Here is a 12,872-nt window from a genome sequence, read left to right as displayed (position 1 = left end):
AAGCATATTTTGATATAACAGACATAAATGGTTAGCCATGAAGAAATCAATTGGAAATCAACTATCTGTTGTCAGACTATTTAATTGTTAGAGCAAATATCATAAAAAATCACCAAATTGAAAGGAAAATAAAAATATGACCATAAGTGAGAATACATGGCATGTAATTAAAACAACTTCAACTTGTTCTTTAAAAGATATATTCACAGCTTTTCCAGCTGACTGCACAAGAAGGTGGGGTAGGCTAGCCACAGGGACTGGCAACTTAGAAGCCAGAAGTCATAGGCCTGGGTACTAAGCTGTCACCACCAGACAACAACAGCCAGGATGTCTACCAAAGACGGCATCGATATCTTCCCTTCATGAATGGCACAGACCATTATGAAGGCTCGATTAAAAGGTGCACAAACAATTTGGAACCTGATTTTGGCAGATCTTAAAGAAGGTCATTCAGACCAAAGTGCTAATGGGTGAAGTGATGTGAAAAGCTGCTTTCTCACTTGCTGAAGCCAAATTCACAGCTGGCGACCTTAGTGGCACTGTTATTCAGAATGTGAACAAAGCTCAAGTGAAGATAAGAACAAAGAAAGAAAATGTAGCAGGTGTTACCTTGCCACTATTTGAACATTACCATGAAGGAGCTGACAGTTATGAATTGACTGGTTTGGCCAGAGGTGGGGAACAAGTGACCAAAGTGAAGAAGAACTATGGCAAAGCAGTAGAGCTGTTGGTGGAATGAGCATCACTCCAGACATCATTTATTACTCTGGATGAGACCATTAAAATAACAAACAGACAGGTAAATGCCATTGAGCATGTGATCATTGCTGGGATTAAGCGTACACTTAATTACATTGTCACAGAACTGGATGAGCAAGAATGTGAAGAATTTTACAGGTTAAAGAAAATGCAGGAGAAGAAGAAGACTGTCAAAGAAAAATTAGAGAAGGCGATATCCTGCCTGAAAGCATCTGGAGAATTGCCAGAGCCTGCTAATCTATTGGCAATAAAAAAGGATTAAGATCTTCTATTTGATTAGCTCTTTCCTTTCTATCATCTTTGAAACTTTGGTCTTATGCTTTTCTTATAATACATGGTATCCAGGTTCTGTGTGTAATGGGCTATTTGTTATAGCCCAAAAGTTCTACTAGTGGATATTAGTTATTGGGATTATTTGGAGAGATCATGATTATATGTCATTTGTAGGATCTGCCTCTATTTTGGTGGTAATTGACCAGTCTAGGAACCTGTAGAACTATAACCTATTGATATTTCCTCATTTAATTGGTCTGTGTATGTACTCAGTTTTGGTGTTCTATACTAGAGTATTTGAAAAAATATCCCCTTGAAAAGAGCAGTCATTCACACTGATCTAATAGCCTAACTTCCACATACATAGTCATTGCTTTGGCCCACTTTCAACTTTTGCTTTTGTCACAATGGTGCTTCAATCTAGCCTTGGGTAAATTGTTTCATGTCTTTATTTCCTTGCATGGCTGGTCTCATTCTTGTGGAAGAAGACTTTCCCCCTCCATTATGGAAGAAATTCTGCCAATTCCTGTGTAACTATAGTATGTAAGCAGAGTAAAAGGATTTTAAAATGAATACATATATATATATATATATATATATGTGTGTGTATATATATATATTCACAGTGAAAAATAATAAATGAATAAAAGAGTACACTGAAACAGGCAAACATCATTTTCCAAGGAAGTTTATTTAATAGAAATCAATCTCTACAACATGGTAGCCAAAAAAGCTAAAACAACTGTCATCCAAGAAACACACAATTACCTTTCTAAGCTGAGAGAAATGGCAGCCAAGAGCAATGGTGATTTAGAATTGAAATTTGTTTATAAAAGGAAGTTAGTGGAAGAATTTAAGCAAGTTTGATTAAAATCAAAAGCAAAAAGAGAGACAAAATACGTTTAGAAAGTTTAGCAAGAAACTTAACTCCTCCAGATTGTCCTGATAGTATTTAAAAGTGAAATCCTTTTCCCATGCATTGAGAATCATAAGGATAGGGAATCTATATCAATTAGTTAAAGATCTGTAATTTTTCTAGTTGCTAGTACTATTCTCTCTATCAAAGCAGTTTGTGACCTCTTAAATAATATTATCAGTAGTTGCTGGCAAAAGCAATTCATTACCTGGTGTCTCACTTTCTGATGATGAACCTCTTTTCACACTGAGCTAGTAGCCCACATTTCTTGTGCAGAAAGGAGAACAAAACATGGTATACTTTAGAAGCAATGCTTGTTAAAGTGTAGAAATTATCATGCTTAAAAAAGTAGTCTATATTGAAAGGTAAAATGATATTTAAAATATCCATTATGTAAAAGCATGTTTACATATATTACAATTAAAATATGATACAATTTTTCACTCTTTCCTGTTGAAATTGAGAGAAAGTGTGACACAGTAGATAGAGAATGACTTCAGGGCCAGGTAGAATCAGATTCATTTCTTGACTCTGACAGTATTGGTTGTGGACAAATCACATAAATCCTTAATCCACTAGCAACTTTCTAAAACAAAGTGCTCAGCTTCAATGATTAAGAGTTTCCTCATTTGGGAGTGCCCCAAAGCACTGAAATCACAGGACAAATTCTTATATTTTTCTCACTGATTACTTGACTATTTTTATCACATCATATGGATATATGGATATGGTAATACATGGTATAATGTTCCTGTCATAAGAGTGAAATGGAATCATTATATCAAAAGATGTAATCTATATCCCAAAGACAAGAATAAATACATAGCAAGCAAAATAATCATAGCACTGGATAATGGTATACGATTTCATATCCTTACATAAGTCTACTTTATTTACAGATTAGCATTAGAAAGCTATAATAAAAAGAACAATCATGGAACAAATTATACTAAATTATCTGATAAAGTTTTCATTTCTCAAATATATAACAAACTAAAGTAAATTTAAAATATATATATATCTACATTCAATTTGTTTTATTTTTTTACCATTTAAGTTTTCTGAAGTTATATGACACTAAAGAAAAATAATAAATGTTGGAGGGAATATGGCAAAATTGGGGACACAAATGCATTGCTGGTTGAGTTGTTAACCAATCTAACCATTCTGAAAGATAATTTGGAAGTATTGTCTAAAGGACTATAAAACTGTGCACACCTTTTCATCCAGTAATATTACTACTAGGTCTGTATCCCAAAAAGATTTTTTAAAAAGGGGAAAAGGACCTACTTTTACCAAAGTATTTATAGCTGTTCTTTTTTGTAGTGGCAAAGAATTGGAAATATATGGGATATCTATTAATTGGAGAATGGTTGAACAACTGTTGTATATTTTAGGAATGGCATGGAACTATAAAAACGATGAGTAAGATGATATTAGAAAAAAAGCTAGAAAGGCCTACATGAAGTGATGCAGAGTAAAACATGCAGAACAACGAAAACATTGTAAAATATAATAATAATATTGTATTATGATCAACTGCTAATCTTAGCAATATTGTGATCTGGGACAATTCTGGAAGACTTATGGCAAAAAAGTGCTATTCACATCCAGAAAATGAACTGTTGGGTACAGATGAAAACATACTATTTTTCACTTCAGTTAATTTGGGCTTATTTTGGAGTGTTGACTTTATATGAATAGTCTCTTATAACGATGACTAACAAGGAAATAAGTTTTTCATGATAATAAAGGTATAACCCCAAATCAAATTGCTTACCATTTCTGGGAGGTAGGAGGGAAGGTTAGGTTGGAAGATCATTTAGATCTTATAATTTCAGAAAAAAAATTAAGGTGTTAATATATGTTATTGGGAAAATAAAATATTTTAAAAAATAAAAGAAGAAACTATAACAAGAAATACTTGCCCATCCATTTAGACAGAAGATAAAAGAACTATAAAAGAACCAAGGCAAAATTTAATAAAATAACATATTAAACATAAAAATGAACAGAAATATATAAATTTTGAAATAATTTAAATTTTATCCATTCATAAAAATGAGTAGAGTCAGAGAAATATTTATGTTGTTTGAAATTTTGTCTCTTGGATAGCCATGATTCATATTTGTCATATATCCAATTTTTATTTTTGAATGTATATGATTATATAGTTCTAGGGGAAATATCAACAGATTCTATAAAAAAATAATCATGCAACAAAAAAAGATCTGCTGTATACTAAATGAGCTCACATAAATATATTGTGGTATTATTTGTAGTTCTCAAAAGGTTAAACTCAGTAATGAAAAAACTGGAATGCTATTTCAAAGCTGATGCCATCTCTCCATCTTTGACTTGTTCATAGTACTTTTTTCTTAAATCTTATATCTTAAATTTTAGTAATTTTGAATGCAACCTGTTTAGAGGTTAGGATTATATTTAGTTTTCTTTATGTTTCCCAGTACCTAGTATCTCATCTATTGTATTATCTGTCCTGTTGCTCTAAAGTATCATCATTTTTTGTTAGTTCTCTTCTTAAGTATTATTCTGCATATACAATAAAATGAATACCTTTCCTTTGATAGTTAGATTAATGTTCCTCAATAACTAAGAGTTTTGCAGAGTCAGAAGGGCCCACAGTGACTATTTAGTTACAATTTTTCTTGGAACAAAATTGAACAAAACAAAGTCAAAAATAAAAACTTCTACAACACTAGACTCCTGACATTTTTTTTCAAGACTGCTTTAATTTTTAGGGCATTTTTCATAATATTAATACAAATTGTGTCTCTTTTCATTGTTCTTCCATTGATCTTTTGCTGATTTTGCCCTTGAGGGATAAGGAGAAAAGATCTAGTTTGCCTTACCTATAATAGTCATTCAAATGTATGAAAAATATTCTTATAAACCCTTCCTTGACATTTTCTCCAGTCAGAGAAAATCTTAAGAATTTTTTTCTTTAAAACATTAATATTTTCATTTGGAAAAATAATGTTAGACCTCCACAAAAGTACATTAAAAAAGGGGCAGCCTAGGTGACTCAGTGCATAGAGAGCCAGACTTAGTGACAGGAAGGCCTTAGTTCACATGTGGCCTCTGCCACTCCCTAGCTGTGTGACCCTGGGCAAGTTATTTAACCCAATTGCCTTTCCCTTACCATTCTGCCTTGAGACCAATACTTAGTAATTATTCTAAGATGAAAGATAAATGTTTAAAAAAATAAAATTCCATTCCTATTTGTTTTTAACTTTTTAAAAATCAAAGTCAAAATCACAAAGTTGGAGTTCTGGGTAGGTATTAAACACTTAAAGTGAGCCACATAGGTTATGACATTCTGGAGTTTGCATCCAGGGAATTATTTTAATATCACTTTTATAAATGTGTAACTATTTAATACCACAAAGTACCACTTCCCATGGCATGGAAGTTTTTATTGTGTCATAAATCAAGGTCTGTTTGGTATAGAAAAGGCCCAGAGGCCTCAATGTTCAACAGCATACTGGAGGCACAGTTTTCAAAACCTTGCCTGAGGTTCACAAATGGCCTTGATCTACTCTGAGGCTTAAAAAAAGTAGGAGGAATAAGAATTTTTTCCCCAAAAGAGTTATGGGAATGAATAGAAATGATAGATAAACTGAAACTATAAAAATAAAATAACCAAGGTAGATCCTAAAGAAGATAAGGTATCCATTTTACTGATTTGCAAAGACAGGGGAGAATAATTAATATGAATGCTACATTCTTTTTTCAATTTATTGGTTAACTCACTAAATAGGTTTTTCTTTTTTATTTCTCTATTACAATGAATAGTTGTTACATATGTAAGGGAATTCATATATAAAAATGTTTCTGATATCAAAACAAAAGGTAATATAAGATAATATTTAAATAATAATACATTTGCTAGCAAAAGAAAAAAAGATTTTTTAAATAAATATGTGAAAATAAATAACTTCAGAAAGAGAAGTGAGATAAAGTTATGAAGTTCATTAAAAATTTAAAACTTACTTTAGAAATTAATAAAACAAAATATATTTGATAGGAGCTAGATAATTTCAAGTAAACTCTATTTGAAGGAGCTCAAGTTCTCCCTTTTCTAATTTCCAGTTTATTTAGGTACTAGACAAGTATGAGACATGGAAAAGGAAGAAAATTTATTTTCACATATTTTTAATGTATAAAATACTGGGGGACAATATTTTTAAAGTGTTCACCTATTTTTTGACAACCTTGTAAAACATCCCACAGAGGGGCAGAACAGAGCTACCACAGAATTGATTTGCTTCGTTGAGAAACAGAGAATCCCTTTTTCTATCTTTCTATTTTGCCCTCTAAACATTTTGGTATTATTTAAAATAGCAATCAGAAACAATTTGTTGTTGAATGTAGCACTTGGGGCATGCCCTCTTAATCAGAGTTTCCCAGAAAAGCTCCCCCAGATATATTATAGTACTTTGTGGGTAAATATGTACTCAAACCATTAGCTAATGAACTCTTAATGATGCATCTACTTTTGTCAGTCATATTAATCCAAATAGGATTTTAAAAATTAAACATGGCCTATGAAATGCCATGGAAATATCAAACCATCCACATATTGTGTACATCCTCTTCCACTGTTTACATACAATGGGTAGATAAGTGATAAAAAGTTTTTAAAGAAGCATAGGCCTATAGTTGCAAGGGACATCAAAAGCATTTTAGTCTCAGCCTTTTATTTTATGGGTGATGAAACTAAGTCTCAAGGCCATAAAATAATTTGTTCAGGTTCACATAAATTAAAAAAGTCAAAAGTGAGATTAGATCTAGGATTGATTCTGAAGTTTTTAACTCCAGAACCAGTGTTTTTTTCCATCTTGCCAAAGTGACATATTCAAAATAATTGCAACTTTAGATGTTAAAACATACTTCACATCACTAACATTAAGAGAAATATATGAGATAAAACTCTGCTATTTCCTCTCATGCTATTGGCAAGATAAGAAAATGTAAATAGTCAATATTGGACATGCTGTGGGAAGATGAAACTGTGAAATCATCCTTTATTGAGGGGAGGTTCAATTTAAATTTGTGAAAAAGAGATGCCTAAATTCTCTATACTCCTCAGACAAATAAATTTTACTGCTAAGTAAATACCTGAAAGATACTAAAGATAGAAACATGGCTCTAAAAGTTACTGAAATATTCATAGCAACCCTGTGATATAAAGGGCATGAAAACAAAGTAAGGAACCTATTGATTGAGGAATTTATGGAATAAAAGAAGCAAAATGGTGGCATATATATTTTTTACTTCATCTAACTGATTAATTAAGAAAATTTTTCCATGGTTACATGATTCAAATTCTTTTCCTCCCATCCTTCCACCCCGTTCCCATAGTCAACATTCAACTCCACTGGGTTTTACATGTATCATTGATCAAATCTTATTGACCTATTATGGATATTTGCATTAGATGGATTATTTAGAGTCCACATTCCAGATCATATCCCCATCAACCCATGTGATTAAGCAGTTGTTTGTTTGTTTGTTTTTTTTCTGTGTGTACTCCCACAGTTATTTCTCTGGATCTGGATGGTGTTCTTTCTCATAAGTCTCTCAGAATTATCCTGGATCATTCCATTGCTGCTAGAAGGGAAGTCTATTACATTCGATTCTGCCACAGTATATTGGTCTCTGTGTATAATGTTCTACTGGTTCTGCTCCTTTCATTCTGCATCAGTTCCTGGAGGTTGTTTCAGTTCACATTGTATTCCTCCAGTTTATTATTCCTTTGAGCACAATAGTACTCCATCAGCAACAGATATCACAATTTGTTCAGCCATTTCCCAAATGAAATGAAAGCCATTTCCCTTATTTTCCAATTTTTTTGTGGTGGCATATATATTAAGAAATGATAATAAACATAGTTAGAGAAACATGTAAATACTTGTTTGAATTTATGAAGTGAAAACAATAAAAATCCAGAGAACAAACAAGGTAATTTAAAAAAAAATAAATTAAATATTGCTTAAAGGAAGAAATTTGATATGAAGAAAAAAAGAAAACAAAACACTAAAGATTCAGGAGAGCAGATAACCAAAGCAAACCTCCTCATGGAAAAGTGATAGGGGACCCACAGGGCAAAATACAGCAGCCATTTGCCAGATGTGGTTGCTTAATCACATTTTTAAAAATTGTTTTTCTTTGTCATAAGAGAAGGTTAAATTGGGAAAAGTAGAAAAGATCCATAAAGCAAAAAGGCAACAATACAAATGTGTTTTAAATTTTCTGTTATTTATATTTTTCATCCATTTATGGAAACAGAACTGTCTTTATATATTACATAATTATTTCTACTCTACCAGGTCTAAAAAAGTAAAAGGGAAAGGAATTTTAATAGCATATTTGGCTTATTGTCTGATTTCTAATAATCTAGATAATTATATAATGATAACCTTGGTTACCTGGGAAATAATTTCATTTTGAACTGCCTTTTTAACAGTTATCTATCAGAGAAGGGGAATAAGAAAGGTAATAAACATTTATATACGACCTGCTTTGTGTGAAGAACTTTACAGATCTTCTCTCCTTTGATCCTCACAACAATGATTCTTCCCATTTTATAGTTGAGTAGAATGAGATCTACACAGGTTGCATGACCAAGGACACATAGGTACTATCTAAGGCTGAGTTTGAACTTTTCTTCTTCAGGTTATGCCCATTGTACCTCAGCTTCTTATCAAAGACTCTGCTTTTGTTTTTCCTACCTGAATGACCCTGGTCAAGTCACTGTGTTTCAAGTTCTTCATCTCTAAAAAGAGGAAGCTAGAATACATGGCCTCTGAAATTCCTATCCCATAATAAATATTCCTGTCTTATTATAGAATGTCCAAAAATGAGTTACCTATCTCTGCTAGCTTTAAAGGAATAAGGTAATTTTTTGATTATTTGAAATTTTATTTCTCTGATTATTTTTGATTCTGACCATTTTATTTTTTATTAAGGTATAAATAGTATTTCTCTTTTTAAAAATCCATTGATTTTATGTTGTCCTTGGCATTGCTTTTAATCTTTAAATTTTAAATTAAATTTTATTTTATTATTATTATATTTATATAGATTTAATTATAAATTTTCAAAATTACTTATAAAGTTTTATATGTGAAATAATATTAATTATTTTAAAATATTTTTACAAATTATTTCTTTTCTTCTGATTATATCTATTGATTTTCTGAAATCAAGATGATCTATGTGGAATTTATTATTCTTTCTATTTCACATTTGGTTATTAGTTTTCCCCCATGAATATCTGTGAATAGTACTATTTTCCTTTGACATTTATTTGTTTTGTGTTGTTCAATTTTACTAACTATCCCTTTGCCAATTTAATTAACATATAAGATTAAATCAGTGTGAATATAGCAGTCATTGTTTTTACAATGCTGGCAAAAACTGTTATGAACCCCAACTACTCAATAATTTAGAAATTTTTAAATTTCTGTAAACATACACACACACACATATACATATATGTATATATATTTAAAGAAATGCCCTGAATATTTTCTCAGTTCTTTCTTATATATTTAGTGTACCTAAATTGGGAAGTCTCTTTCTAGATGTTCCTCATGCAACTTGTTTATAATATAAAAAAGAGGATGGTATGTTGAGATTCCCTTCTGTGCTTCTCTGGTAATAGGAATACTTTTTCCTATGTATCTGACTTCATAAACTCTCTGCCTTCACCAACCCCAGCCATGAGAGGTCAGGATGAGAGAGAAAGCAGAAACAATTCTTTTGCTTCCTTCACTCCTAATTGTTTCAAGGAACAGATGACTACTTTAGAAATGTTATTTCCTCAAGTCTTCTGAGGTTTAATTTATTTATGCATATGATAATATATAAACAAGTCACATCGTTATTTAAGTTTTGGGGCTTATTTGAATGAATGGAAGAGATTAAGAAGTAAGAGAAGAACAAGGAAAAGGGGGATATTTAAATTACTGAGGATTTGTAAGTCCAATTTAGAACCAGAGAAACATGTTGGTTGTCTCTCGAACCGAGGATGACGATTGTCTTTGTGTGTTTTTGTGCACAAAGACACCTGTGCATGAAGATTTAAGTGGAAAAGTCGATGCACAGAGACAGTCCCACTCTCTCGGCGTTGGAAGCCTGGGTCCAGTGTCACGAAAAGTCGTTACACCTGGAGACTTCCTCAGCTGCATTGGATAGTCTTGTTGTCTTTTGTGCTCCAACATGCCCTAAGCACTCCACAGTGCCTTGCTGCATCACCATCTCAGCTGTTGAACCTTCTTGTTGGTTTCTTCCGCCTGTTCCGCCGAAGCAGTCTTCACATGCTGGGTGAGCAAAGCCCTAGTTCACCAGGGGTCGATGACCCGATGGCTACCCTCACAAGGATTAGCCGGACTGTTGAAGCCGTTGCCCAGGGTGTGGCCACTGCCTCATGCCAGCAGCTACTAGGAGCCACAAGTGAGAGCTGGGTGTCAGGTAAGGGTCAGTGGCTAGAGAGCTGCCCTAGAAGGGCACGACAAGCCCTCCATACCAGAGATATTACCCCTCCCTGAGCACCCCATACACCCCACCAGAGAAACATATTTAACTAAAATAAGACGATATGAGAGTGTTACATTTGGAGACAGAAGAGAGAGAGAAAAAAAAGGAGAGAGAGAGAGAGACAGAGACAAGAAAAAGAGATAAACAGAGATACACACAGGGACAGAGACACATTCAGAGAGAAACAGAAATGGAGGGAGGGAGAGAAAGAGAGCAAATGGAGTCAAGTCAGGACAAAAGAACTTGGGAAATATGGAAGCAAACAAACAAATAGGAAATTTCCTCATGGACCAGAAAACACAGTAGTCCTGTAAAAAGAAAAAAAAGTGGCTAAGAAAAAGAAGTGAGTTCTTTTTTTTTTTTTCTTGGCAGGCTGAGAGAATGGTCAGAACATGAGGCTGTGTGCCTGTGTCCAGGGCCCTTCTCTCCCTTTACCTCACCAGAAACGAACATCCCCTGTGACTTGCTGTCTGTCAGTAATGACTTTTTTGGGCTTCCATCATTGTCACATGCCTGAGGCAGAGGCACTACTAATAGATATTAATGATTTTAAAAAGATACTACATTAACACAAAGTAATATTTATGTAAAGAATCTCAGGTACTATCCTTCCTTTAGTGACATAATGGCAGGGCTCACTTTGTTGTGTTCCTAGTGAATTTCCAACTCCATCTGAAAGGAATCCATGATAGTGATTTTTCAATCAGTCAGCTCATGGATTTTTATTGTGTCCCTACCACTTCTTAAAAAAAATGATCATATACCTGAACATGAACAATTTTTTTCATCTGTAAATGAATAGACTAGTCATCTGACTCTAGCTAGGATCCAGTTATTTTAATTGTATAACAAAGAGGGAGAGTTACATATATTTCTTTTCATTAGAATTTTAAGGTAACAGCTTAGGAGTAGCTTGCCTCTCTTGCCCTGCGTGTACATTAGCAGTGGAAGTAGGGAGCAGATACAAACTGGGACTGGTGGGGGGTAATACTCTCTGGCAGTGGCTCCTGTATTTCATAAATGAAGCAAAGAAGAATGGTAGACTCCCAGCCTGGGAGTGATGCTTTTTAGCTGGGTTGCTGAGAAACCAGGAAGTGAACGAGCCTTTTTCTTTTGCAGTACCAGCCACTTGGTGAGGCTGCAGGACCTGTAGGAATTCTAAGAGGCAAGTTAGTTTATATATAAATAGTGGAAACTGTTTCTATAAAAGGGGTGTATTTTGAGTGTCAAGCCTTCCTAGATAAGTTTGCAAAGTATAGAAGACCATAAATCTTGAACACATAGAAAGAGAAAATACAGGAATGCCTCTCCTTCCTGTGTGTCTTTATGGCTACAGTTTCACCTGGTTACTTACTGGTCCTCTTACGTCTTTTTTGTTAGTATTAACAAGGTGCCTCTTCTCTCCCAATCATGTAAAGCAAGTAGAAAAGTAAACATATATTTATTTCTCAAATTCAATAGGACAAACTCACTGGGGAAAAATTAAGGAAGTAAATAAAATAATCAAAGAAATCATATATTTTAAGGAATTTTTATTTTTTTTAATATTTGGAGGGAGCATAATAAAACAGAGACTACTGTTCTTATCCATATAGATATCTACTAATATGCAGAATATATCAATAGCATGTTGGATCATACTGTTAAGATTAAAATTTTTAGAGCCTTTTTCTTATTTCATCATTATTTACCAAATAATAAAAAACAGACCAGTGAAAGAGAAGGCTCCATCCTTGTATGACCTGCCACTTGCCACCTTCGCCACCTTCACTTCTGAGAGCTGTCCCAACCACATACCTACTCGGGCAGATTCCAAGGAGAAAAGCCCCCACTTACTCCTTGTACTCCAATTCATACCCTTCATGATTTCCCTTTCCAAAGCCTCTTTGACTCGGGTACTCAGACTTCACTCTAGAAAAGAGGTGGGTCTTCCAAATGCTAGGTGTCCAGAGATCTTTAGAATTATAGCTCATTGTCAGTGTTTCCTATTCTCTGCTATACTGTCTCAAGACTCTTTTTTACAGAGAAAAAAAAACAACTTTGTTTCTACCCTTATTCAGCAAGGGAATGGGGAGAAAAGCATGTTGCAAGTTAAATTTTTATGTTAAACTTTTTTCCCTTTAAAATCCAAAGGTTGTCTTAGGTTACTGGAAAAATGGCTATAGACTACTGTTAAATTTCCACACGACATGTAAATAGAAGCTAGGTAAGTGATAGCTAATGTTAATCCTGTTTATAGGAGACAGCCTGAATCAGCTTTGTAGTTTATTTGTCAGAGTTTTTATGCTTTATGTTCCTTAATTGTCCTACCCACCACCTCCCATTTGCATTCAATGCCTTCCTGGTTGTCTAAATGTCTTTT

General features: G+C 33.5%; 1 pseudogene; it reads left to right on the top strand.

Moving 5' to 3' along the window:
- The first annotated feature begins 327 nt into the window (after positions 1-327).
- On the top strand, positions 328-1,039 carry LOC100020520 (V-type proton ATPase subunit D-like; annotated as a pseudogene).
- The last annotated feature ends 11,833 nt before the right edge of the window (positions 1,040-12,872 follow it).

Source organism: Monodelphis domestica, chromosome 8 (assembly GCF_027887165.1).
Source record: "Monodelphis domestica isolate mMonDom1 chromosome 8, mMonDom1.pri, whole genome shotgun sequence".
Taxonomy (NCBI): domain Eukaryota; kingdom Metazoa; phylum Chordata; class Mammalia; order Didelphimorphia; family Didelphidae; genus Monodelphis; species Monodelphis domestica.
Note: the sequence above shows the minus strand (reverse complement) of the source record. Positions and strands in the feature narration are given on the sequence as shown.